General features: G+C 45.6%; 1 protein-coding gene across 3 annotated transcripts in view; it reads left to right on the top strand.

The window, feature by feature from the left end:
* Window positions 1–27,651, top strand: part of IL15 (interleukin 15) — a 64,550-nt gene that overhangs the window by 19,199 nt on the left and 17,700 nt on the right. Inside the window, exon 2 of one of the 3 annotated variants that reach the window (XM_077860929.1) lies at window positions 20,375–20,528. The exons of 1 other annotated variant lie outside the window; for it this stretch is intronic. The gene's annotated coding sequence lies outside the window, so the exon portion shown is untranslated. Of the gene's footprint in view, window positions 1–4,655; window positions 4,677–20,374; window positions 20,529–27,651 lie in introns of those variants that run through there. One more of the 3 variants, XM_077860930.1, reaches the window with a different exon arrangement.

The raw sequence follows: 27,651 nt of genomic DNA, 5'->3' as shown, positions 1-27,651 counted from the left end.
CCATCTCTTCTGACCAGTCGTGGACTCTCCTTCCTCCATAACGGATGGTGTCGAAGTTGTGTTTCTGGCGACTCTTACATGTTCCTGGAGCCGCCCCCCTCGTAATCCTTTTGCAGTGATTCATGCTGCGCAGCATCAGATCCTATAGCACGCTGGTTACTCCCGACAATTTGATTGTGGGGTCCGTCCAAAGCCCTGTCTCCCCTTCATCTGTTCCTCAGGTTCACGTTAGAGCCGTGGGACCAGGAGGGGAAGGGGGTGCCGTTCGAGTTTCCGTGGCCGCCAGCCTCCTTCTGGTTTTCACTTGATGGAACTTGGGACTGAGGGGGAACGTAGGGCAAAGGGGCCGGATGTCTTCGGATTTGAGATCATTCTCTGTTGGTCGTTGCTTCTCTTTCTGGCCAATAGTAGCTCATCACTGATGATGCCCCCCGCCCCCGTGTGGGCGCGTTCCAAAGCGGGGCATTTCTGTGGGACGCGTGTGAGTTCTTCCCCCGTACGGTGGTCCCTCCGTTGGCCCTCCGTGTGCCTGGGCCTAACCCCCCCACCCCCTCCGCCCCCTCTGCGGGTGGGATGGCCCACCAGGCCCCACTATCTGAGTCCCCTTGCAAAGAGTCCAGCTTTGATCCATAGCCTTGCTGAACCCAACACCGCAAATAGCATCTGATGTTTTTCTCCATTATCTTTTTCCCCCTTTGGTCGGCTGGGCTTAGCAGCAAAGCAGCAGTCCCTTGAGCTGATAGGATGTCTACTCGGGAGACGAGATGCCAGCCTCCTCTCATGACAAAATAGCCTCCCTGGGCTCCTGGAGGCCGAGAAGTCCAAGGTCGGGGGGCAGCTGTTTGCTTCCCCCGTGTGAATTCCTCTTGGTGTGCAAACGGCTGCCCTCTTGCTGTGTCCTGAAATGCTGGAGAGAGAGGGGACAGTAAGGTCTCCGGTGTCTCTTCTTATAGGGACCCTAATCCAGTCCTGGAGCCCCCACCCTTATGACCTCATTCAACCCTAATCACATCTCCAAAGCCTCATCTCCAGATGCCATCGCAGTGGGGTTAGGGCTTCAACAGAAGAATTTGGGGGGAAGCAGCTCAGTCTGTAGCGCAGCCTCTTTTACGTATTGTCCTGTAGCATTTTTGCCTCATGCTCCTGGCTGCTGTCTCTAGCCAGTGCCTTTCTCTTCCTTCCTGGTATTTTTGTCTTCTGTATATGGACTTAGGGGGGTTCTTGGGGTGACGTTGGTGGTTTGGAGGAAGTAGAAGTCATAAGGGCTTGTCTGCCTCTGAGTTGGCTCTGGAGCGGGATCGGGACTTAGCTATGAGTCTCTCTCTAGAATATGGGGCGGCTTAACGCTCCTTTATCCCCAACATTGCGTTCTGTTCACCAATTCCAGGGCAACAGTTAAGCCACGTTCAAAATCCTCTTAAAATATCATGCATTCCTCATCCACCTTCTTGGATGCTGAGCCTCTGCAAGCGGCGTGCACTTTGCTAGAGGAACACTACTCCTCAGAGGTGACCTTCTCACCCAAGTCTTCCCTGATCCCTCATCCTCTTCCTGTCTTGAGAATTAATTGCCTCACACTGTGTTTTAACACGAGCCTTTCTTTATTTTTCTCTTCAAACACTAAGAGCATCAGTTAGTTGTTTGAGGTTTCCCTTCACCGGTTGGCAAGTTCCTTAAGGATCAAAACCAGTTATGAAGTCCTTATACATGATAGGTTTTGAATAAATATTTTAGATCATTCAGGAAGATTCCAGAGAGTGGACATAGATATCAAATGGCTATGCTTTTTTGGGTTTAGAATTATATGAAACTTCTATTAAATCGGTAAGAGTCAGAAATAAGATCATATAGATAATTGTGTTATTGACCTAAATATCCTGTGGATCCTGGGCCATACTGAATTTTGGTTTAGATGTTTCTTATTTTATAAAATAGGAATTATACTGTTTAACTTTTAGAAATGGCATAAGTACGACTACCTTTTTTAAAAATAGGAAATAAAAATAGGAAATATCCTCCTTCAGGGTTTTGTAATGGTGTAGTCGTTTGGCACATTCGAACCCCTTCAAAATCACATATGCCTTGGGAATATGATGTTTGTAATGTTGTGTTTTGCTACTGAGCATCTGACTGGACACTTTGCGACTCCACTGTTAGAATAGATGTATTTGTGACCTTTTTTCAGCATCTTCCGTGAAGCTGGTCAGTAACTTCGTATCAAGTCTACAAATACCTTTGACATCACATTTGCTCTGTGCTATTTTCGGGGAAATGAAAGACATTCCACTAGAGAACTGCATGAAATGTTGTAGCTTCTTTTAGACGATGTGTGATCGTTTGTCTTCCAAAATGAAGTAGCCATAGTCAACACGGATGGGAGTTAAATTATGGGGGAGTCTGAAGATCTTAGGAAAGATTAATCCAAAAAAATTCCCATGGACTTCTGAAGCTTTCTCCAGATGAGTCGCCCTGTCTTCCAGGTGTAATCAGGTGTGGAGATAATCATAAATGCAAAGAAAGGAGCATTATTCAGTACATAATTTTGGATCTGTTAATCCCTACCTGTGACTCCCATAGGATGCATTCCTGTATATCGCCACCTGGCTCTTTAAAGCAATATGCCATCAGGTGCTATGCTGCTACTGTCGCAGGAAGCAAAGACGACAATGGCAGCATGTAGGCGGTTGTAGAAGTAAGTTTTCGAGAATCCTATCATACAGTAAAAGACTCTCTTATGTAATAGTGTCATTAGTGATACGGAAGATGTGGGAAACCAGTTAGCATGTTTTATATATAAAACACACCCTTGGAATTTTATTTTATTTTATTTATTTTATTTTATTATTTTATTTTATTTATATTTTATTATTTTATTTATATTATATTTTATTATTTTATTTTATTTATTTAATTTACTTTATTTTATTATTTTATTTATAATTTATTTTATTATTTTATTTTATTATTTTATTTATATTTTATTTTATTATTTTATTTTAATTTAATTTAATTTAATTTAATTTAATTTAATTTAATTTAATTTTATTTTATTTTATTTTATTTTATTTTATTTTATTTTATTTTATTAAGATTTTATTTATTTATTCATGAGAGACACAGGAGAGGCAGAGGGAAGAGAAGCAGGCTCCATGCATGGAGCCCGATGTGGGACTTGACCCCAGGAATCCGGGATCAGGCGCTGAGCCAAAGGCAGATGCTCAACCGATAAGCCACCCAGGTGTCCCACCCTCGGAATTTTAAACGCGAATATCTTGGTTATAAAAGACGATGCTGTTTGTCATAAAATGTTTAAGGCATTTTCTAAGGACAGACAACACCTCACATAACAGAGGAAGGCAGATTTTTTTTTTCTGAAAAGAGCCAGATACTAAATATCTTAGCCCTTATGAGCCAAATCATCTATCGAGACTATTGCCTTTACTCCTGCCAGAGACGTGGATGGGCGCGACTCTCTCCCAATAAAACTTTATTTACAAAACAGGTGGTGGGTGAGGTTTGGCCTGTGAGTCATAGTTTGCGCATGTTTGTCCATATAAGATGAAGAAATTCTGTGTCTTACTTTTTTCTATATCATTAGGTTAATTTTAGAGGAACTGAGATGCTTAAAACCAAACAGTCTATATAATCCAACCATCCACTTTCTGAATAGTCTCACCAATGTAAGGAAATCAGAGAATGATGTAGATCGGTGTTTTTGGGTGACTCATCGAAACTTTTCAAAAATACTGAGACTAAGGTGCAATCAAGCTCAGTCTCAAAATGAAACAAAGCCACAGAAATCCAAGGAACGGACTTCTTTTTCATAAAGTGGAAACGCTTTTTATTTTTACTTTCAGTTGTAATTTACATGTATTCCTTGAGGAAAAAAACATTCTGTAGCGTGTGTATGTAGATCAGGATAGACAAAGGAGCAACTCAAGGTGTTTGTGAAAATTGAAACTATAAAAAGTCCATGGAGGAAAACAGTAATTCCTCTCTTGTGCAGTCATCTCTGGCATCAGAAAACACCAAAGGAAATATAAATTGAAAGGAAAAGTATGACGAGCGTGCTTCATATGCTTCCTTGAAACTGCTCGGTTTCCTAGAATTTTTATTGAGAATTCCCCAAACTCAAGAAACAACTTCCCGACATCCTAGGATAGACACATGTTAGGGGTTGCTGCGGCCGAGAGCTCAGAGAAGCAGCAGGAGGACGTCTCGGATGCTGAGGGGTACAACTTGTGACCTTTTTACAATAGCAGTGTAGCTCTGTAAATGCTATGGTCGCTGCGAGAAATTTATGAAAATTAGTAAACGTTATTATTATTATTATTATTTTTTAGAAAATCCATTATGATCAACTCTGGGGCAAGAAATTGGGCAATTTTCTTTAAATGAAATCGTCCTTGCAACATGCAAGAAATCAAACAGGAACCTCCCCTCAGTTGTTTTGAGGTCATTAGCGCAGTGTCATGTGCCTTCTGTTTTTCTAATTCTCTTTGAGTCCTAGATTTTTAGTTATAGTTCCTTTGGGTCACTTCAAAACGGAGGGTTTTTGGTGTGGTTATTTCATGCGAGGCCTGCGATAGTTGTTCTTGGCCAATGCGAGGGAGGGTTGAGAAGAATACGCGCCAGGTGGAATTGAAGATGTATCTCCTACAACCGGCATAGTCAAGGTTGTAAGATGCTTCCTTTTTTTTTTTTTTCTTAAGATTTTATTTATTTATTCATGAGACATACAGAGAGAGGCAGAGACACAGGCAGAGGGAGAAGCAGGCTCCGTGTGGGGAGCCCGACTCGATCTCAGGACCCCGGGGTCACGACCTGAGCCGGAGGCAGACGCTCACCCTCCGAGCCCTCCAGGGGGACCCAGTAAGTTGCCCCTTAAGGAGCACTGGGGTTGCTTGTGGCTGGGATCCAGGAAGGTGCTGTTTCTACAGGATGGCCCTTGGAAGGCAGCGTTTATTTTGAGTAATAGGTTGGGAAGCAGAGTCGACTCTGTGCGCAGGAGCTTTGGGCCGCACTAGCGTCGTGCTAGCTGGATCTCTCTTCTAGTATTTACCATCATCTTTGTTTTCTTTTTTAGATTCTGAGAATAAATGCGTTTAGAAAGCTGAATTTGCATACAGACTAGGTTATATTGGATCTCATTTGTGCGTGCTTTCTCTCAAAACCTTCTTCTCTTTTATTTTGGCCAGAACTGCAGCCTACAGGTTGTGGGTGGCCTCCAGTCACTGTCTTTTAACTCCATTAAAGTCAAGTTTTTAGTTTTTTTCTTAGATTTTTTTTTTCTGATTGTCAGAGTAATATGTGCTTGTTAATAGTGAGAGTGCGAGTACAGGAAACGGTAAAGTGGGGAAAATATCAGATCCAGCAATGCAATTAGTGAGTAATTAGTAAGTAAGCAACGAAACAACTCGTTGCACCGTTATTTTTTCTACATAGTTGACAGAAAAGTGTTTGAACATTTGCCTCCTAGTTTTGTTTTCTTAACAGCAGATGGTGACGTTTCCCCATGACATTATATAAGTAAAGCAAATATTATTTTTAATGTAAATATAGTACTCTGATTGAAAATGTGTCACAATGCATTAGGATTTGACTAGTTTGTGGTTATTAAAAATAATACTTACGTGTATATATTTTCGAATGAATCTCCATCCAGGTTTCTGACAATTTTGTTAAGGAAAATTTCCTAGGAGCAGAATTAAGACGTCTGACATTTAAAATATTTTAACAGTGCTCAACACATGTTCCAGAAAATATGCACAAATTTATACCTTTGTCAGCATTTTGTGAGTCTTGTGTCACTACATCCTCACTGGTGCTGACAGTTGAGTTTTTTTTTTTTTTTTTAAAGATTTTACTTATTTATTCATGAGAGACCCAGAGAGAGGCCAAGACCCAGGCAGAGGGAGAAGCAGGCTCCCTGAGGTGGAGGGGGCCGCCGTAGGACTCGAACCCAGGGCCCCGGGGTCACGGGCTGAGCCTGAGGCCGCTGCCCAAGCCCTGACCCCCAGTGCCCCTAAGAGCCTTAAGCCACCCTGTGACCCCAGAGGACGGGGCGGTACAGGGCCCATTGGTGCGTGTCCAGGAGCCCCAGGGCGGTGACAAGGGCAGTGGCGGGGCAGCGGCACTCACACAGATGCGGACACAGTGTGCCCCAGGGTTGCAGGCCCAGCCCTGGTCCAAGGGGGCGCTGGCCGGGCAGGGAGGGCTGCGGGGACCCTCAGGTGGCTGCTATCCAGCCCCCGCCCCGCGAGCCCGCCGCCAGCTCCCACCAGCAGGCCCCGGGGAGGAGAGGGGCCGCGGCCTTGTGTCCGCAGGTGCACGCACCCCTGCGCCTGGGGAGCCCCCCCCACTTGTCCACCTGCACGCACACCTGCACCCCCCCAGGGACTGAGGCATCATGTCCGCAGGTGCACGCACCCCTGCGCCCCGCCCACATGTCCACCTGCACCCCCCCGCCAGGGACTGGGGCCTTGTGTCTGCAGGTGCACGCACCTCTGCGCCTGGGGAGCCCCCTCCATGTGTCCACCTGCACCCCCCCCAGGGACTGGGACCTCGTGTCCGCAGGTGCACGCACCCCTGCGCCCGGGGAGACCCCCCATGTGTCCACCTGCACATTCAGCTGCACCGCCCCAGGGACCGGGGCCTTGTGTCCGCAGATGCACGCACCCCTGCGCCCCACCCACGTGTCCACCTGCACATTCAGCTGCACCGCCCCAGGGACCGGGGCCTTGTGTCCGCAGATGCACGCACCCCTGCGCCCCACCCACGTGTACACCTGCACGCCCACCTGCCCCCCCCCCAGGGAATGGGGCCTCGTGTCCACAGGTGCACACACCCCTGTGCCCCACCTGCCCGCCCACCTGCACACCCACCTGCAGTATTATTCTGTCCCTCTTCTTAGGACTTTATTATTTAAAAAAAAAAAAGCATTTAAGGAATTATGTCCACTTCTTGTAGTTCTCTTGCCATGGGTGATACTGGGAGAGGTGTGTATTTTGTCTTGGTATTGGTTTCCCAAAACACTTTGAGGGTTAGCCATGCACATGGATCTACCAAGGGCTAGTCATACCTGTACGTAGGCGTGAACCTCACTTTCATCATGTACTTGAGTAAGCTTATTTATTTCTCTATCGAAATTCTAATTTTCTTTTTTTTAAAGATTTTTATTTATTTATTCATGAGAAACACAGAGAGAGAGAGAGAGAGAGGCAGAGACACAGGCAGAGGGAGAAGCAGGCCCCACGCAGGGAGCCCGACGCGGGACTCGATCCCCTGGGCCGAAGGCGGCGCTAAACCGCTGAGCCACCCGGGCTGCCCTCGATATTCTAATTTTCTGATCCAATAGGTCATTTAAATAGCTAACCTGACGCTAACTTTTCTTTTACGGGACATTAGGCTTTGTCTACCATCACTGCTAATAGTAAAGCTCACTTTACAGAGATGGAATTTGTGCATCAGAAAAGCGTACGTGATGTATGATTATGATCATCTTTTCTGAACATGTACTTTGTAATTGTGGTTAAACCACTTTGTAATTTTAGTAGAATTTGGTAGATGGTTGATTTTGTGATAGAGATAATACTTCTTGCCGCATATGCTGGAAGGTACACGCATATCCTATCTGATAGAGATTTTCTTTAAAATGAAAGACCTTCGGAAAGATAGATGCTGCAGACCCTCTGAGCCTCAGTCTACCTTACTGGACCGTGCTTTTAAGCCATCTCTGTCTTACTGGGACCAGCTTCCTTTATGCCATCTCCCTGCTGCCTCTCCCGTGCACACTGCTGGCTCTTTCTCACCCATCTGCTGTGTTCTCTTGTGGGTTTAGGCAGAAACTTCTGAATTCCTTCCAGAGTGGAGGCTTGGTTGTCTTAACTCGGTCCTTTCCCCTGCACAGCCAATCCTCACCTCTGTTTCCCTGACCCGTTTCACTGCCTCTTGGATGGGGCCACCCTACACGCTGGTAAATTCCATTAGGAATTTCAAAGCAGAGAGGCAGGACAAAGCCTTCCCCTAAGTGTACTTTCCGCTCACTGTCCCCAAAATATCAACCCCTGGGGGGAGAACTCATTGCACCCATGTCTTCTTCTGCCTCTGTTTCTCTTAGTCCTCCTACTCTCCTGGCTGGAACATCTACTTCCATCACATCTTTCTGATCCCGAGGGTCACCTGTTGTCTAGTGTTTACGCATAGATGGTGTTTTCGCTCTCTACTGTGGGAGAAACTCTCTCTAGATCAAGTTTCATTTTCAAGGTAGGAGCCCCAGGGAAGCTAGGTGGTAGGGGACCTTCTACACGGGAGTAAACATTGGCTAAACTAAGAGTGTGGGAAAGTGGTAAAAACACGGACGCAGCCCAGGCTGCCTGGTTTCTTGCTGTGGTGCTGCCACTTACCAGCTGTGTAACTTTGGGCAAATTATGTAATTTCTGTGTTCCTCAGATTTCTCATCTTTGCAATGATGATAGTAGCATTACCTTCCTTATAAAGTTGCCATAAGAAAAAATTAGTTAAAAATATACACATCGCTCAGAATTGTGGTTGATAGGTAGTACTTGATTATTTGTTAGCAATGATTCTTTTAATATTTTCAATCGTAGTAAAAAAAAAATCCTTCTTTTCTATATTTAAAGGCGTGGAACCTAAAGAATGTGGTAAAGTGATCGACCTTACTGGAGGTAACTTGCTATTGGCAACTAAATGCAAAATCTGGAAATTCAGGTGCCTGAAGGTGTTGTCTAGGGAGAATTTTTTTGCGGGAGGCCAGGGCGTGTTGGGAAGTATTCCTTTCTCTGCTCTAGTGTGTAAGAGTTTTTGTAGGCCTGAGCAGAAGATTTTTGATTTTAGGTTAAGTTTGAGATAGGGATGGACCATTCATGTAGAAATACACATTGGTCAGGAGCTGACAAATGTTCTGTGTTAGGGGCCAGATGGGAAATATTTTAGTCTTTGTGCGCCAGCTGTGGAATCCGCTGCGGGATCTTCTTTTTAAATGTTTTAAACTCTTGTTTTAATTTTTTTTTTAAAGGGTAAAAATGTAGAACAAAAGCAAGCTGCAACCTGATTTGCCACATAAAGGCATGGCTTGCCAACCCCTGCTATAATTTATTGCAAAAGAACAGAACTTTGGCAGATTTGTTGCAATTAAGAGATTTAGATTTCTTCATCTTCAGTATCTATATAATTTGAGAAATCATTAGTGAGCATGGATCCATGTATATATAGTATTCCTTTTTTTTTCAATGATTTTATTTATTTGAGGGAGAGAGAAGAGAGCACAAGCAGCGGGGAGGGGTAGAGGGAGATGGAGAATGGCTTGAGCCACCCAGACATCCCTATGTACAATATTCTAACTAAAATTGAATATTGTAGTGAAAAAAAAATTATGTAAATATTTAAGGTAAAAGAATTTTTCCCTAGAAATAAATTTTATAAAATTATGTTTTACTTCTTGTGTGTACTATAAAGTTACTTTGTAAGAACTTCTATCTATTAATATAGATATGTTTTTAAAATACTGACGAGACCTTAACATAACCATTTCAGAGGATTTGTGATTCCATACGTTCATGGAAATTAATGCAAAATAATGTTTGACTTACTAGGTGTCACAGAGATGAACAGTGATACTTTTGGCCTATGATGCTCTCATCGTGATTAATTGGTGGAATGAAACGGGGCGTAATAATCGTAGCCGGCTGCACTTGGCTTTAAGACTTTGAGATTATTTATGTTTTAATGGTGGGATTGGAGGGGAGTGTATTCTTTTTAAAACTGACCAAAGTAAATGCATAATAGAAAGAATTTAATAAAGCAATTTGAGTTCTTAATTCTATCCAAATTAACCAAAATCAATAGTACAATTTTGAGAGGCCTCTAAGCTAGCCCAAACTAATGAGTCCATTTATTCCTTCAATTCAAGTAGATTACGATGGAGTAAGTACATTTTCTAACTGAATTTTATGGATTGTGAGTTTAGCCAAGGCATTTTGCATTTCACAACAGATTCCTAGAGGGATTCCGTTTTTTCGTGTTAAAGCCTAGAAATTATTTTGTTTTGGTTAAGGTGAAACTTTATTTCAGATAAACTTTTGAAGTCCACAAAGAACATCACTTTCCTATAGAGGCAGAGTTCAGATTACAGAGTGTAGTTTTAGATAAGCTCAGTATTATGTTCAGTTTCTTTCAACTTCTCAGTTTTAAGGGAAACATTGAGAAATAGAATTTGACAATAGAATCTTGTCAACCAAGAATATAAAATATCTTGATACTAATACAAGTGAAAAATAACCAAAAAAAAAAAAATCCCCAAAACAAAAACAAAAACAAAAAAACAAAAAGCAAACAAAAAAATGAGCCTGGTAAAGAAAGACCTTGGAGGGGCTGGGCTTGGGGGTGGGCTGCATGTATGTCTTTTTTCTTAAATATTTAAAATAGCAGATGAAGCACCCGTTGATTCATTCATCCATCTATCTACCCATGCATCATCCATCCAACCTTTGAAAAATAACCTTCTTTATTTCAGCCACCGTGCATGGGCTAGAGATACAAAGCTGCGTAAGATAAGCCCCACCTGAGGAGTCTGGGAGACTCAGGTTTGTGGGCATACTTACTAGCTGGCTGAGCTAATCAGCCGTTGTTTCCCCCTCTTTAAATCCGGGTAGTAATAACCAGCTCATAGGTTATGTCAGGAAAGGTGAGGTTGTGAACAGCTCCAGGGCGCATGGAAGGTTAAACAGTTGCACTTGATAGTCTGAGGGACACACTGACAAGCAATCACCAACCCATACTTTCTAAATCTCGTGATTGAAAAATTCGTATGTGTCGGATCAGTTGACCTGTTGCTAGAGAACCAAGGGGCCAAAGTGTAGCGGTTTGGAGCCTCAGCTCTTGAATATTTCCCAGGAGCGTGTGTGCCGGCCGCTCATCGTCAGGGCGCCTCACCCCTGGGTCTGGGAGTGGGGGGCTGCCTCTGCTCTGGGTTGGTCTCTCCGTGTCGTTTTGTCACTAGTGGCTTCCCGGGTTTCCGCTCCTGGCCGCGGAGGCCTTGCCAGGTGGAGCCGACCCGGTGGCGCAGCCTCTTGCCCTGGGTGCGGGCCTTGCTCCCTGGTGTGGCCCATGCAGCCCGAGGTGGGCTGGCCCCGTCGGTGGCCCAAGGCGACACCCCTCGAAGGGACGGGGCAGTAGTGAAGGCACCTTGTGCCGGGCCTGCCATCACCAGCCTCCTAAAGCGTGGGTTTTCACCCCATGGCTGATAGACTGTAAGTGCTTTTCCACACCCAAGGCCAACAGTCGTCTTGCCTGTTGGTCAGCCGCTCTAGCGGGTGACGGTGGCCCTGAGCTGCGGTTTGTGCTCCCAGTGACGGCAAGGCTGCAGCCGACTAGGGTGCTGGGTGAGGGGGTCTGTGGGCACCCGTGGGAAAGCCTGCGGGTCTGAGGGCCTGAGGTCGTGTGGGTCACGCCCCACCTTCCCTGGTCCCCAGTGGGAAGTAGTCTTCATAGCTGTTGCTTTGGTTCCTTGATGACCTCCATATAAATACAGTTTGATGTGCATTTTTCCTCTCGGTGTATAACCAAGGCTTAGCATAGAATAGGGAAAATTTTTAAAATTTATTTTTTTAAAGATTTATTTATAAATCTTTATTTATTCCTGAGACACACACACACACAGAGAGAGAGAGAGAGAGAGAGAGGCAGAGACCCAGGCCGAGAGAGAAGCAGGCTCCATTCAGGGAGCCCGAGGTGGGACTCGATCCCAGGACCCCGGGGTCACACCCTGAGCCGGAGGCAGACCCTCAACTGCTGAGCCCCCTGAGTCCTCCTGTCCCCAATTACTAAATGAGCAGTTCTAAGTTTCTGTTATTTTAAATACATCTATGGCATTTTGGGGTCAGTTTCCACGTTGCTGGAAATATTTATTTTGGTTTGACTGCTTAGAAATTTGTTGGCTGGATCTCATCAAGACATATGAAAAAATTTATGGTCGAACATGCACGAATATTATAGTAAAAAATCATTGGGATGCGTATGGGGCTTGTCACACTTAAGTTATGGGATTATTTTTCTATCTTCCCACAAGAAAATTTTTCTTGGGTTCCAACGTTTATGCACACTTTGCTCTTCTTAAATAAGACCTTTTTTTTTTTTTTTTTGGTCTCGTTTCTCTTTATTTCACCAGAAATATCTGTTACTTGGAACGTTATCGGTCACAATTTATGCACGATTGTTCCCGGATGAGACATTCACCTTTCCGCCGTCCAGGACAAAGTGCTGAAAGTTAAGACACAGACATCAAGATAGCAGGCTGTGGCCCGAGTCGTTGATTTTGCCTTTCTTTGTGAAATATGTTGTGTGCAGCACCGGTATTGTCATTCTTATGGGTTCTCCTCCCAGCTGATGGCCCAGTTGTGACAAGCCCAAGCATCCTGTTGATGTCTTAAAGTGTTAAAGAAAATTAAATTTAAATTAACAGTTAAATTAGAAATGGGGTCTCAGCTAGAACTTCCCTCCCTGGAAGGGAGGATATTATGGGCAACATGCACACAGGGGATGATTTTTTTCTGGTAATAAAGTTTGGAAAATAGCAACCAAAACAGAACAGACCTATTCATGCTGTCATCCGGCACGTAGAGAACAACAAGAGTTTCCTCTGTGTGAGAACCTGTACCACTGTGCGTTTGCAGCGGTGCCTTAGTGCAGGGGAAAACAGCTGTTTGGTTTTCTTTCGGTTTTATGTTCTTTTGACACTGCCATTCCGTCGCACGGGGCTTCATAAAGCCGTGGGATTCTGATAGCAAAACCACCGAGTCCGTGTGCCGTGGAAGCCGATGTGCTGATTTTCTAGCTGGATGGCAATATTTTATTACAGCTGGAGGGAGCGGGGGGCTCCGAGTGTTCGGGCAGGAAGCCTGCCGCCCCAGTACGTGTCCGGGAGTGAGCCATCTCCTGTGCTTTACGTGCCTCGTCCCACCGGGTGAATGTCGTACTCCTGCTTCTATTTCGTGGTTGCTGGTCTTGGACTATCAAAGACTTGTCCGCCGCTTGTGTTTCTGCCGAACCCTTGATGGGAACTTGGGTCGTAAAGCCTCCTTTACGGGGATGGCTTTATGCCTTGGCCATAAAGGAAAGCCCTATAAAATGTGATCGGAAATCGCCTTCAGGAGTTGCCGCCCCGCGTGCTGTTCAAAGCTCAGACCCCGAGCGTCGGTGGAACTCAGGGCCGTGGCTGCCCGGGCGCTGGGACACTCCTTCATCCCCAGCTGCCCTCCTGCACCTGCGCCGCCGGCTCCCTTCAGGGGCTCCCCAGTCTTGGTGGCCCCCCATCCCGGGCTGTTCGTTAGGCCCGAGCTTTCCGGGGGTCTCCCTGGGATGTTTATCCTGTCGAGGACCGGCCACGGTTTGTGTTCCGTAATGCACCTCTTCTGAGGCTGCAGGTGTAGCTCCCGGGAAGCGCTTCACGCCCGCAGCCCTCGGGGAGCATGCGTGAGCGTGCGGGGGTTTCTTCACGGCCCTGAGCATCCTCCGATGCCGCTTCTTCTGCATTAAAATTTCTTGCTGTCCACGTGCGCCTGGAGGCCATGCCACCGCGCGTCTGTAGTCACACCAGCCCCCATCACGCTCGGCCCCGCCAGCGCACGCCTCTGCAGCCCGCTAGTGCTCCCGTGTCGCCTTACGTGAGCAGGGCCTGAGACACGGCCTGTTTTCCATGATGGGCCTATGTATGTATTTTTTCTTTCCCCAAAACACCTGATTCTTGCTCTGAGCTCTCACCTGCGATGCACCATGAGACGTGGTTTCTTTCCTTCTCTTGTATCCCGATGAGTTGGCGTCTCTAACCTAAGTAAAAAAGGGAGATGCCTTTTTTTTTTTCTTAAAGGGGGACAGAAGTCACAGTAATCTCTTGCCTTGCCTGGAAACAAGTTGCTCAGCAGCCAAAAGGGAGTCTAAGCTATCCAGATGTTTCCTCACCTCTCCCGTTAAAAATAAATAAATAAATAAATAAATAAATAAATAAATAAATAAATAGATACGCGGCCGTCCAGGAAGGCTTTTTCCTTGTGTTTCAGTAGCTCCTGGGGGCCCCAATGTTGAAATGCCCCAAGTGGGAAAAGAATTTTCTGTCATCTTCTTTTCTGCTAATGGTGTTTATTTTATGTAAATATTCAGTTCGGGAGTGATAATGGGTGCCCAAGGGAATCAAAGTGAAATAACAGGATTCTTAACGTATTTCTCATTCCCATATAATTTATGTTTCATATATTTCTACTGGAAAGGGAGAAAACGTTGTTGTTTTTTTTTTTCCTGAGGCAATTACTCTGCATGGCCTTTCTACCCTATTAGAGAGGCTTCTTCCTTTTCAGATAATAACCCACAGAATCTCTTTGGGTGCTCGAGTTAAGTCATTAATTGTCTTGATAAGGGGTTGTTAGTACAGAAAGCTTGTTCTCTCCATTTGTTGTGCGTGACTCCCAGACTCTCAGTGACCCATTTTGTTGTTCCTGAGGGCAAGAGTCATTATTTTCCTTTGGCACCATACAGACTGTGGATTTCAATTTAATTCGTAGGCTTATAGCTCATGTCGAAGTGCTTTCTGCCGAGAAGTGATTTTGCTAGACAATTATTCAAAATTTTTGGTGAAGAGTCAACATCAGATATAGCATTTGAATGCCTGTACTCTACTAGGGACATTAATTTGCAAGACTTTGTACCTTTCTTCCTTCAAAAATAGTTTTTGCTCAACTGTGGGTTTTTTTTTTTTTCCTGAATGTTTGTTCAGAGTTAACAATAAAGGCAAGTTTGACTAGTAGCCTCCCATATGAATTATTAATACCTTAATATCCAGCTTGGTTCTCCCTCTTCTTAAATTAAGATCCGTATTTGTTGAGAGAAAATGTGAACACTGGGAAAACTTTACTTACTGGTGATTGACTCTGAATTTTCTTTACCAGGTCTAACCTTGGAAAATATTGATAATTGAATTCCACAAATAAAATTAATGTTATCAAGTTACAGATTTTTACCCACCAAACTGCTATAACTGCATCAAAGGAGAGTTCATCCATTCAGTGCACAGCAAGCCAATAAAAACTGACCCTGAAAAAAAAAAAACCTGACCCTGGAGCTCTTGCAGTGAATGAAGATAGACTTTTATTGGCACGTCACCACCCAGGAAAATGGGGAGCTCTGATACTTAAAAGAACCAAGTTCTCTGATGCCTTGCAAGTGAAGGTTTTTAAGGGCAAAATTTGGGGCAGGTGTCTCCTGGGAAGGTGGACATTGCTGATCGGAGGCCCCGAGGGTCATGTTAGCAAGTGCGACTTACTGACCTCTGGTGCCGCTCCATCTGGCCCTTCTGTTCCATCTCAAGAGACTTGGAAGCTGAGATATATCTTTGTCTACGTGAGAGATTTCCTTGGTGCTGGTTAACTACATGTCCTACAGGTTACTTTGAATGATGAGTGAGCATTCCTATCCCTTGAGTCTAGGCCTCTGTGTTCCTCGGCTGGTCTGGCCTTTCCGTGGGGGTGATACGACCTCTAGTTGTTCATCCTTTTATCTGAACTGGCAAGATGGATGCCAGCCTCCTAGGTAGAGTCCTACAGGCGGATAGACCCCAATCATACTGGGTGTGGATTTGTAGATGGATTAAATAGTGATGAGCTTCAGTAGCCAGGTCAAAACACAGAAACAATATGAATACTTGATAGAGCAAATTCTAAAAAAAGGCACTTAAGGAAGCAACAATAATGAAGAGGGCCACAGTCCCGAAAACAGCTCCTATTGGACATGTGTGCTGAGAGACTGGAAAGTTTCATATAGGGTATGAACCAAGTATGATCCAATCTTGTACTTATCCAGCTAATAATTAATATGTGGACTCAGCATTAAATCAACTACAAATTCTCACTCTTGAAAAATCAAGTCTTGGGCAGCCCCGGTGGCTCAGCGGTTGAGTATCTGCCTTCAGCCCTGGGTGTGATTTTGGGGTCCTGGGATTAAGTCTTGCGTCGGGCTCCCTGCATGGAGCCTACTTCTCCCTCTGCCTGTGTCTCTGCCTCTCTCTCTCTCTCTCTCTCTCTTTGTCTCTCATGAATAAATAAAATCTTTAAAAAAAAAAAAAGAAAAAGAAAAATCAAGTCTTTCCTGTAGAAAGGATGACTGTTCACTACTTACTAGGGATCACAAACTTCTTTATTAAGGTAGAAGGACTATTTGTCAGATTAGGACAATAGTTTGTTTAATAGATAACTGGTTTGAGTACATGTACAAGCTGATGTTAAAAAATGATATGTGACATTTTTCTCTTCGGTTTTGCATTTAATTATTAATTTCTGCCAAGGACAGCTGTTGGGTAACATTACTAGGGATCTAGAAAATCAAATCAGATTTCTCAGCTTCACTTCTGAGGTTGTTTGTCATCCCCTTCCAGCCTGACTATTCAAATGTATTTTGTTTCCTCTACCCTTCAAGATCCTTGTGGCTGGTCTAATAATTAAATTGACATGAGGCTGATTAACAGGAGAGAGTCAAATTGAATTTTATATATATATATATATGCAGGGCTCCATAAGAATATGAGGTCCACAAGCCGTCAGGCAGTTGAGGCTTAGACGCCGTCCAGAGGCCACGAGAAGGGCATGGGGTCTGGGACTTCAAAGGGTGGGAAGACAATTTGCAGGAAGATGATAAAGAGTAAATTTTATGTGTGTATGTTTTGGGGGTGGTGGTGCTGAACAGGTGTGTGTGGGGGGGGGGTCTTATTTATTTGTTTATTTGTTTGTTTGTTTGTTTATTTATTTATTTATTTATTTATTTTCTTCAAATTTTCATTTACATTCTAGGTAGTTAACATACAGGGTGATAATGGTTTCAGGAGTAGAATTTAGTGATTCATCACTTACATCTGACACCCAGTGCTCATCCTGACAAGTGCCCTTTCAGTAAACAAAGATTTGCTGGGCCATGCAGAAGCCCTGGGACAAAGAGAGGAATTTTATTTTATTTTATTTTATTTTATTTTATTTTATTTTATTTTATTTTATTTTATTTTTTTATTTTTTTCTTGATTGATTATTATTTTTATTTTTTTGTTTTTGTTTTTTGAAAAATTTATTTTAAATCCAATTAATGAACATATAGTGTATTACTAGTTTCAGAGGTAGGATTCAAGAGGTGTTGGATATAACGCCCAGTGCTCATGACGTCACCTGCCCTCCTTCATGCCCATTCCCCAGTTACCCTATTTCCCCAACCCCCTCCCCTCCTGTGACCCTCAGTTTGTTTCCTATGATTAAGAGTCTATTTTTCCTCCCTCGGGATCCCTGGGTGGCGCAGCGGTTTAGCGCCTGCCTTCGGCCCAGGGCGCGATCCTGGAGACCCGGGGTTGAGTCCCACGTCAGGCTCCCTGCAGGGTCCCTGCTTCTCCCTCTGCCTGTCTCTGCCTCTCTCTCTCTCTCTCTCTCTCTCTCTCTCTCTCTCTGTGTCTCTTGAATAAATAAATAAAATCTTTAAAAAAAATAAAGATTTATTTTTCCTCCCTCCATAGAGAGAAATTTTAACAACAAATTTGTAATCCCAAATAGATCTGCCATCTTGAGCCGAAATCTTAAAACATGATAACATTAGCTCGTCCATATTCCATGAATGAAAGGAAGACTTACCCTATGTTTATACACCATTGCTCGCTCTCCTCCACTCGGCTGATGAGAATGTTTAATTCATTATAATTTCTCCTTTATTTGTAGTGCTTTTTAATACCTTTCTGTAAAGGTATTATGCTTTCTATTGCAGCATTTTGGGTCTCCTTATTAGTCTTTATGGTTTGTGGGGGTAGGAACTATGTAATATCAGCCTGGTATTACCCAGCACCCAGCACATCTGCTTAACTAAAAAAGGAGCTTTGGGCAGCCTGGGTGGCTCAGCCATTTAGCGTGACCTTCAGCCCAGGGCCTGATCCCAGAGACCCGGGTTTGAGTCCCACGTCGGGCTCCCTGCATAGAGCCTGGTTCTCCTTCTGCCTGTATCTCTGCCTCTCCCTCTCTGTGTGAGTGTCTCTATGAATAAATAAATAAAATCTTAAAAAAAAGGGGGGGCTTAGTCACTGGTGAATGATAAATGAGAGGCTGTATATCATAGCAAAGCGCAGCAAAGCTATAATTTGTTTATTTCAGTATAGCACAGAGTTAAAAGAACATGAACTCGAGTGTGAGACGTGTTCAAATCTTGACACCGGCCTGTCATCCCTGAGTCACTTTTAGAAAGTTCCCTAAAGTCTTTGCCCTCAACCCTCTCGTCTGATGAAAGCATCTACCTCCTACGTTTAACTGATTAAACCAGCCAAGGGCTTGGAAGAAGAGTCCAGCACGTCGTAAGTAAGAGTGAATCCAGGTCTGGAAGGCCGCAAGCGTTTGAGGCGTCCGGGCCCTCTTTAAGGGAAAGAGCGCTAAAGTATGAACACAGAATTAGCCAACTGGAATATTTGGGGGGTATTTATGTGCAGCGGGAACAGCGATCACAAATTACAGACATTAAAAGAACTGAAAAGGGCAGCCCGGGTGGCTCAGCAGTTGAGCACCTGCGTTTGGTCCAGGGCGTGATCCTGGATACCCGGGATCGAGTCCCACGTCGGGCTCCCTGCATGGAGCCTGCTGCTCCCTCTGCCTGGGTCTCTGCCTCTCTCTCTCTCCTCTCTGTTTCTCATGAATGAGTAAATAAAATCTTTAAAAAAAAAATTAAAAAAAATAAAAGAATTGAAAAATACCATGAACATCACTAAATATTATCATCATCGGAAATAAACTTCCTAACTCCTCTTTACATGCTTCATCTCCTACAAATCTTTGTCCATGCACTCAGATTCCCTCTTTTACATGATTGCAGATTTTAATATTTTTTATAGAGCAAATAGAGATAAATTTAATTTTTTTTCTATAGCAAAGTGGGTTGGAATTTTTATTTATTTATTTATTTATTTATTTATTTATTTATTTATTTATTTATTTATTTTTATTTTTATTTTTATTTTTTATTTTTTAATTATTATTTTATTAATTAATTAATTAATTAATTAATTAATTAATTTTTTATCATTGATGGCTTGGGAAGCATTCGTTCACCTTGATAACGCAGGACGGGAGACGCTGCATTTCTGATTGCCGCCCAGCTTCCTGCTCAGGCGGCCTTGTTCAGAGGGAATCTTTGGGGAAATTCGCCTTTTGGGTTTCACGTGCCCTGGTTTCAGAGAGGCCGGAGCCCCCACACGCGGCCACCGACGTCCCTAGCTGCTTCCTCTCGACTCTGCCTCCCTACCCGGTGGGCTGCCTTGCGGTGAGAGCCGCGGGGAGCGAGTGGGAACTGGGACGCGCGAGGACTTAGAGGCCCGGGCATTGGATCCGCAGCCGTCGGGAGGCCGCTGGGTCAGGTGGCCGCTGGGGTCCAGACTGAAGGAAGTGGTGGCAGCCTGCTTGCAAACCCGGATGACCTCCAGGAGGGGGAAGCTGACCGAGAGGCCCCCCACCCCGCCCTCCGTGCCCCCCGCGGGCCTAGGGCTGATGCTCCCTGGGCACCGGCTAGTGAAGCCGAGGGTCGGAGCCCCCCGGGCTCTGCGGTAAATGTGCCCTTCAGGCCGCGTACCCAGGAAGCTGGCACTTGCCACCGTTTCGCTCTTTCATCGCCAAATAATTTTTCAGTAAACCCCTAGGAATCTTTTAGTGAATGTTTTTTTTTTTGCTCTTACATGAGTCTTTTTGGATTTTCAGAAGTGATTCTCTTCCTTTACTCCATCCCAAATAGGGCGGGATCTCAGATGACCTACACTTGTACTAAAATGGATTTTAAAATAGGTTGTGCCAGAGAGCGATTGTGTCTACGGTCTCACGGTCACGGTCGGATCGAGTGATACGGTGATGAAATGCCGCGTGTCCTCCATTCCTGAGTGTCGTTTGTGACCGTGCCGGGCTCGGGCCACGTTCTCCGTGAGGGATGAAGGGCCGCTCGCAGGCGGGTCAGGGGACGGTCCTCTCTGGGAGAAAGCGTCCCCGTCCAAGGTCGCGGCCCGGCCCAGAGGCAGCCTCCACCCCGTGCCCGAAGGGCCTTCCTTTCAGCGACTTGGTCCACCTCGAGGGCCATCCCGGCCTGGTGGCGGCTCGCTGGCCTTACTTCCTGTGCCCGGTTGGCTCCCTCCCAGCCCCGCAGATCCTGACCTTAAGACCCTGCTCCGTCCGGGGCCTGCACGTACCCCTGTCAGTCCCCTTCCCCGGGACCCGCCGAGAAACTCCGACAATTTTTTAAGCAGCACAACCTTTTTCGTAAGAGCTTCTCTGAGGATGAGGATGGAGATAATTTATAAGCTGTGACCCTGTTTCAGAAACGTTCGTGTTGAAAAGCCGAGCGGCTTCCGTTCCAGGAGACGCACCCCCAGAGCCCGTGAGAGCCCCCTCGCGTGCTGCGTGGCCGCCTTGGCTGTGACCGTGACCCGAAGCCACCCGAAGCCTGTCACTGCAGCCGCGGCCTGGACAAAGGTCAGAGATGGCTCCTCGCCCTCCTCCCTGCAGCTCCTCCCAGCCCCGGCCCCGGCCCCGGCCGTGCACCTGCCTTCTCCTGTGTGCGCCCGAGCCTTGCCCCCCACTCACCCCCCGCCCTGCAGACGGGCCATCTGCACCCCAGGGAGTCGGTCCCCTCCGTGGGGCCCTGCCCGCGAGTGGCCTGCAGGAGGGACCTCGCCGCCGGCGCCTGTGGACCTAGAGGTGCAGGCCGGTCACCTGAGCCCGACCCCCTTCCCCTCCTCGGGCAGCCGCCAGCTGCGGGGGGGCTCCCTGTGGGGCTGTTCTGGAGCCGCCCCCCGCCCCGCACAGCTCAGTCCCCACGCGGCCTTCCCCGCGGTGCCCCCTGCTTTCCGCCTGCGCCTCACTGCCTCGCTGTTCCCCTGCGGCGTGACCTGTGGCGGTGGGGGCGACCTACAACAGGTGGGGGCGACCTACGGCAGGCCTAGCACACTGCTCCCACAGCCCCCTGTATTCCTCTCGTGTTCCGCCTCCGAACCTGTCGTGGCCTCTGCCCTCAGGTACTGGTGGCCCACACTGCAAGGCCTCCACTTAAACACAAGGTCCCCTCCTGGGTGAGTCGGGTCCCCCCTGTTCCCCCTGCATGACACCTGTAGCTCCCCTGCAGCCACCATAGGTGCCACGCTGCGCTTGCTCTGCCGGGTCCAGGTGTCCAGGTGTCTGTGCGTCTGTGCATCTGGGCCTCTGGGCATCCAGGTGTCCATGCATCCAGGTGTCCGTGCGTCCAGGTGTCCGTGCGTCCATGCATCTGGGTGTCCAGGTGTCCGTGCATCCAGATGTCCAGGTGTCCATGCATCCAGGTGTCTCGGTGTCCATGTGTCCACATGTCTGGGTGTCCAGGTGTCCATCTGTCTGTCCATCCAGGCGTCCAGGTGTCCAGGTGTCCATGCATCCACGCATCCAGGTGTCCATGCGTCTGGGTGACCGAGTCCGTGCATCTGGGTGTCCGTGCATCCGTGTATCCGGGTGTCCGGGTGTCCGTGCGTCTGGGTGTCCAGGTGTTCAGGTGTCCATGCATCCAGGTGTTCATGCATCTGTGTGTCTGGGTGTTCAGGTGTCTGTGCATCTGAGTGTCCGGGTGTCTGTGCATCCGGGTGTCCAGCTGTCCGTGTGTCTGGGTGTCTGGCGGTCCGTGCGTCCGGGTGTCCGGGTGTCCAGGTGTCCATGCATCTGGGTGTCCAGTTGTCCAGATGTCCAGGTGTCCAGGTATCCAGTGTCCATGCATCCAGGTGTCTGGGTGTCTGGGTGTCCATGCATCCAGGTGTCTGGGTGTCCATGCATCCAGGTGTCTGGGTGTCCATGTGTCCAGGTGTCTGTGTGTTCAGGTGTTTGTGCATCTGGGTATCCATGCGTCCACGTGTCCGTGTGTCCAGGTGTCCATGCATCTAGGTGTCTGGGTATCTGGGTGTCCGTGCATCCAGATGTCTGGGTGTCCAGGTGTTCGTGCGTCCGGGTGTCTGGGTGTCCATGCATCCGGGTTTCCAGGTGTCTGGGTGTCTGAGCGTCTGTGTGTCCAGGTGTCTGGGTGTCCGTGTGTCCATGTGTCCAGGTGTCCAGGTGTCCAAGTGACTGTGCATCCGGGTGTCCATGCGTCCATGTGTCTGGGTGCCCATGCATCCACGTGTCCAGGTGTCCGGGTGTCCGAGTGTCTGTGCGTTTGGCTCTCCGTGCGTCCAGGCGTCCAGGTGTCCGGGTGTCCATGTGTCCAGGTATCCAGGTGTCCGTGCATCCGGATGTCTGGGTCCGGGTGTCTGTGCATCTGGATGTCCGGGTGTCCATGCATCTGGGTGTCCCGGTGTCCGGGTGTCCTGGTGTCCAGGTGTCCGGGTGTGAAGGTGTCCGGGTTTCTGTGCGTCTGGCTGTCTGTGTGTCCGGGCATCCAGGTGCCCGGGTGTCTGTGCGTCTGGATGTGCAGGTGTCTGGGTGTCCAGGTGTCCAGGTGTCCAGGTGTCCAGGTGTCCATGTATCTGGGTGTCCGTGCTTCCAGGTGTCTGTGCATCCAGGTGTCCGGTGTCCATGCGTCCATGCATCCGGGTGTGCAGGTGTCCGGGTGTCCGGGTGTCTGTGCATCCGGGTGTCTGGGTGTCCACGTGGCCATGTGTCCGGGTGTCTCGGCGCCACGTCCTCAGAACCGTTGCTGGCGCTGCTGGCGGCTTGGAAAGTGGCCGGTGGCCGCTGAGCAACTGAGGAGAAGGGCCGAGCCCTGATGCACCCTCCAGTGTGTGGGTGTGCACCGCGGGCGGGTGGGGGCGACCCCGCTGCACCTGTCGGCCCGGGGAGCCAAGGTGACGCCGCTCTGAGCCCTCAGTGCTCCTCTCCAGCTACCGACGCAGAAATCAGTGACCAAGGTGTGCACATGTCTGGAGGTGGGGAGAGGGCAGGGTGTGCACCCACATAGCCCAGATGTTCGGTGTTCGCGAGACATCGCCGTATGACTCTTGTTTGGGGGGTATTATTACGCAGTATTGATGTCAGATTTTGGTGGCCCCGATCTTTCTTGATGAAGCATGATTTTCATATTGACTTTCTCTTTTATACTAAAAGTATCATCTTACATCTTTAGGTGGACAGAGGTTAGAAGTTGGCTCTTCTTTTATTAGGATTTTAATTCAGAATTGTTAGTGTCATTATAATGATTCACTATATGAATCATTCCCATAAGCCAACATTATTATTTGGGATCACGTAATGTGGCAGGTATGATTTCAGACTTTTTTCATTTTTGAGATTCTATTTTAGGTCTGGCACTTAGACATCGTCGATCTAAGTCCCCGGCAACTTTCATGATTGCCCTGCGTGCTGTCCTGCGGCGTCCTGTGCTATCCCTAACCATTACTGTGGCGCGCACGTATACTACATAAAGCATGATCCGTTGCGTTTTCAAATCTCCCCGCAGGCAGTGGTGGGAAGGAGGGCTCTAACTGGCCTGGGAAAGCCGGTCGGACATTTAGTGAACCAGTTGTTAGACCACTGGTGGCTTGAAATCAGTATGATTGGGTATTTACACAACACAAGTTGGCAAATGCTGCGTAGCACCGCTTTTTCTTTCTCTTTTTTAGTTTTTTTTTTTTCCTTAAGAATCCGCTTCATACCACAGAACACAGTCTTACTCATTTTTGTATTTAAATTTCTCAAAAATGTCCTAAAATCTTTAATAACTCCTTGTTTTACTATTAGTTTTTCCTTTAATCAATTTATGGCCATATAAATTGATATAAGGTGCTTGAAGTTTTATGCTTCTTATATCTTTCTGTAGATTGTAACTTTAACCCACGTGTTATTATCCTTTGTATTGCTTGGTACTTGTCACTTGAAATTGAACTTTCCTGGAATTATTATTACTGTACTCAAATTTGCTTAGCATATCGTTTTCTGTTCTTTCACTTTGACACTTTCTGTACCGTTTTATTTCTGTTCCATTTGTTATAAATAGCATATTTTAAAATTTGTCTTTCTGCCTCTCTACTTTTTAAAATCAATCTAAGCATCTGTTCTTTTGGAAAACAGACACAGTTTTTATCACATTTTTGGATTTGTAGAGGGATATGCCCTATGTCTAGACTTACTACTGCCACTTTACTTTGTATTTTTTACTTAATTTTTTCTTTTTCTTCCTCCACTGTCTTCTGTTAGATTACTCAAGTTTTCTTAGCCTTATTTTCCTTTTTTTTTTTTTTTGGTTTGAAAATTATAATGATAATGTTATATTTAGGTTTTTTTTCCTGCAGTAAACTTTTATGTTGATCTTCTGCAATTAATCATCATGAATGTGTTTCACATTCTCCAAATAAAATAATAATCTTAGCATGAGTTGACTTCCTCTTCTTTTCCCACACCATTTCCCACATGGAGATTATCTGTACTTTTCCCTCCACAATCGCTATTCGGGAAAGTGCGTAGTAGGTCAGTTAGTTGCCTGGTATTGAGGTTGAGCATGTAGTCACTGGAAAGGGGCACGAGAGGAATTTTTGTGGTTATATATACGTTTTATATCCATGTGTGTTACGGTTGTGGTGGTGATTTTAAGATATATACGGTTTTTATTTTTTTTATTTTTTTATTATTTATTTATTTATTTATTTATTTAGTATACAGTTTTTAGAACCTGCATACTGTCTACCTAAAATGAGTATATTTTATTATGCTGAGCCTATACCTCAATAAAGCTATTTTTAAAAGCATGGAGAATGTCAGCAAGCAAGAAATTATTAGCAGGACATAGAGAAGGCCCGTTGGAGGCTGTGTCTCAAGGAGTTATGATGGCACATTTTTCCCCAGTAGTGCTTTATAGCTTGTGATTTGAAATGAGCAAAATCAAAGAAGCAGAAAGATGGAATGTGGAGGGAAGTTAGGGTGCTGGTTAGGAGTACGGCGCCCCACTGTGACACCTGCTGGATCGGGAAACAGGTGCAGCTAAGAGGTCGATGGTCGTGAGAAAGGCAACAAGGCAATTGCAAACCAATGAAAACAACCAAACCCAACACACTTAGTCCGCGTGCTTATCATACTCAGCTAGTGTGCTTTTATGTGCTGGAGGCACAGTGGACAAGGGAAACTGGGTTTCTAATCACAAGGATCTCACAGTTTTACAAAATAAATAAATGAATGAAGCGGGGAAAAAACAAACCATGTACTTTAGAAGAACAGTGCTTTTATTTAGGCCCAAATATAAATGTCAACCTGTTTTATGCTTCATATGTTTACATCTGACATCTTTTTATTTATTTATTTTTTGGACATTTTTATTTTCATAAAATGCATCTTCACACTATTATTTCACATTCTGTGGATCTTACATGTTCTAATGTCTTATATGAAAGAGTGTCTTTTTGCCCTATTTCTTAAGTACTAATATCTTTCTAGATTCAAATTCATTTTCCCTCGAACTTTGAAGATTATATTGTCTTGTAAGTACCATGATCAGATTCATTCTGCTCTCGTTTTTTAAGTGAGTTGATTTTTCTCCATGAATACTATTAGCGTGGTTTTCTTTATCCTGAAATTAGAGAATCTAAGTTTAAAAATACCACATTTTTTGTCTGTCCTCTTTATGCCCTTCACCGTGAAAGCTGGTGTCTCTTTCCAACTCTATAGCATTCTTAAGAATCATTTTGTAATTATTTCCTCCTCTCCATTCTCTTTGCTCTTCCCGGAGTTCCATTTCAGTCCTATGTTGGAATTACTAGATCTGTCTTATAATTTCCAACTTTTTGTCCTTTTGTGCTCTAGTTTGGGAGAATGTCTTCACCCTTCCCAAGTGTTCTGAGTGCGGTACTTTTGGAAAGCGGGCTAGGGAAGCAGACCTCATTAGCTATTCCTAGACAGGTTAGATATTATAGCTGTGCTATTCTGGGCAAGCTGTCCATTGTACCTGCCCTAGAGAATTATACTAGCTGGCATTTTTCAAAAACACTTACACAACACATTTTTCAAGAAGACTTGCACCAAATGATTAAAAAAAGCATGTGACCATATTGCTACATGGAACTATGATCAGAGAGTGGTAGGAGCCTATATGCCACCCAGCTACATGCGCGCTTCATTGTCTTTCTTAGATGGTAAACTACATGAAGTATTTCTATATTCATTTTTTATAATACCATCTATTTAATTGATGCTTTTTTGAGTCATCATCATAACTACGGTGTCCAAATTTTGGACCTTAGTCCAAAACACCTTGTGTTTGGTAGAATAGATAATTTTTTTTAAAGATCTATTTATTTTAGGGAGACATGCATGCACGTGAGTGGGAGTCGGGGGGAGGACAGAGGGAGGGGCAGAAAGAGAATCTTAAGCAGGCTGCATGCCCAGTGTGGAGCTGGACCTCACCATGCTGCGATCATGACCTGAACCAAAATCAAGAGTTGAACGCTTAACGGACTGAGCCCCCCAGGCATCCCCTTGGTAGTGTAGACTAAATGGTTATGATTTGCTTTAGAAGCACTTAAGCATAATTAAGCAATTTGCCTTAAGTATTCCCCAAAACTCATTGCTTTTATTTTTATATGTATATATATATATAAAATAGGTACTTTGTAAACCTTATATGAAACAGTATTTTTAAAAGAAGAGACTTCTTACTTAATCATTTTTTTTGTTGTTTTGATAAACCGTGAGACTTTCAGGCCCTGTTCATGTGTTGTGTGGCCTTTTGAGAGAATCACATACCAACTTCAGATCTTACATGAATTAATTTTTAAAAGTCAAAGTTGGGGCATCCCAGGTGGCTCAGCAGTTTAGCGCCACCTTCAGCCCAGGGCGTGATCCTGGAGAACCGGGATTGAGTCCCACATCGGACTCCCTGCATGGAGCCTGCTTCTCCCTCTGCCTGTGTCTCTGCCTCTCTCTCTCTTTGTTTCTCATGAATAAATAAATAAAATCTTAAAATAATAAAAAATTTAAAAATAAAAGTGAAAGTTGTACCCATGGTAACATAATCTCTTTTCTTAGCTTTACTACTGAACACAGATTGTTTAATGCAACCTCATATATTTGAAAATTTTATAATATCAGAGTCCATTGAAAACCGCTTAAGAGCAATTACTGAAAAAAATGCTAATATCCTTCATGATGGGACAAAGACATTTAACCACATCACCTTCTCGGCTATTTTCCGGTTGGGAATGATAAAGAGACTCCCCGCGAGTCAGAGGCCTGTTAACCTCAGCCTGCAGGTCGGATTTGCCGCCTGGCCTGAGCACGCTTGTCTGGCCGCCCGCCGTCTGCGGCCGCCTTCCCACGGTCACAGCAGGGTGAGGCAGCTGTGACTGAGAAGCAAAGACAGAGGCCGACACACTCACTCTCAGGCCCTTCGGGGGAGACGTTTGCCAGGCCCTGCTTCACGCCCCACGGCAGCTTTGTCCGCTCTTCCCTGCCGCTGCTTTCTCATCATTAGCACATGACACCCTTGCCTCTGAATTCTCGGAGGTCTTTGCTCGGGCTCTTTCCTCTACCAGGAGTGCTGTCTCTCTCTCTCTCTCTCTCTGCTTACATCTAAGATCTAGTCATTCTCTCAGATGTGACTCCAGGAGCATGTCCTCCATGAAGCTGTCTAATAAAAACAGAAAACCGGATTTCCTGG

Source organism: Canis aureus, chromosome 20 (genome assembly GCF_053574225.1).
Source record: "Canis aureus isolate CA01 chromosome 20, VMU_Caureus_v.1.0, whole genome shotgun sequence".
Classification (NCBI taxonomy): Eukaryota; Metazoa; Chordata; class Mammalia; order Carnivora; family Canidae; genus Canis; species Canis aureus.
This window is presented reverse-complemented; position numbering and strand designations above follow the sequence as displayed.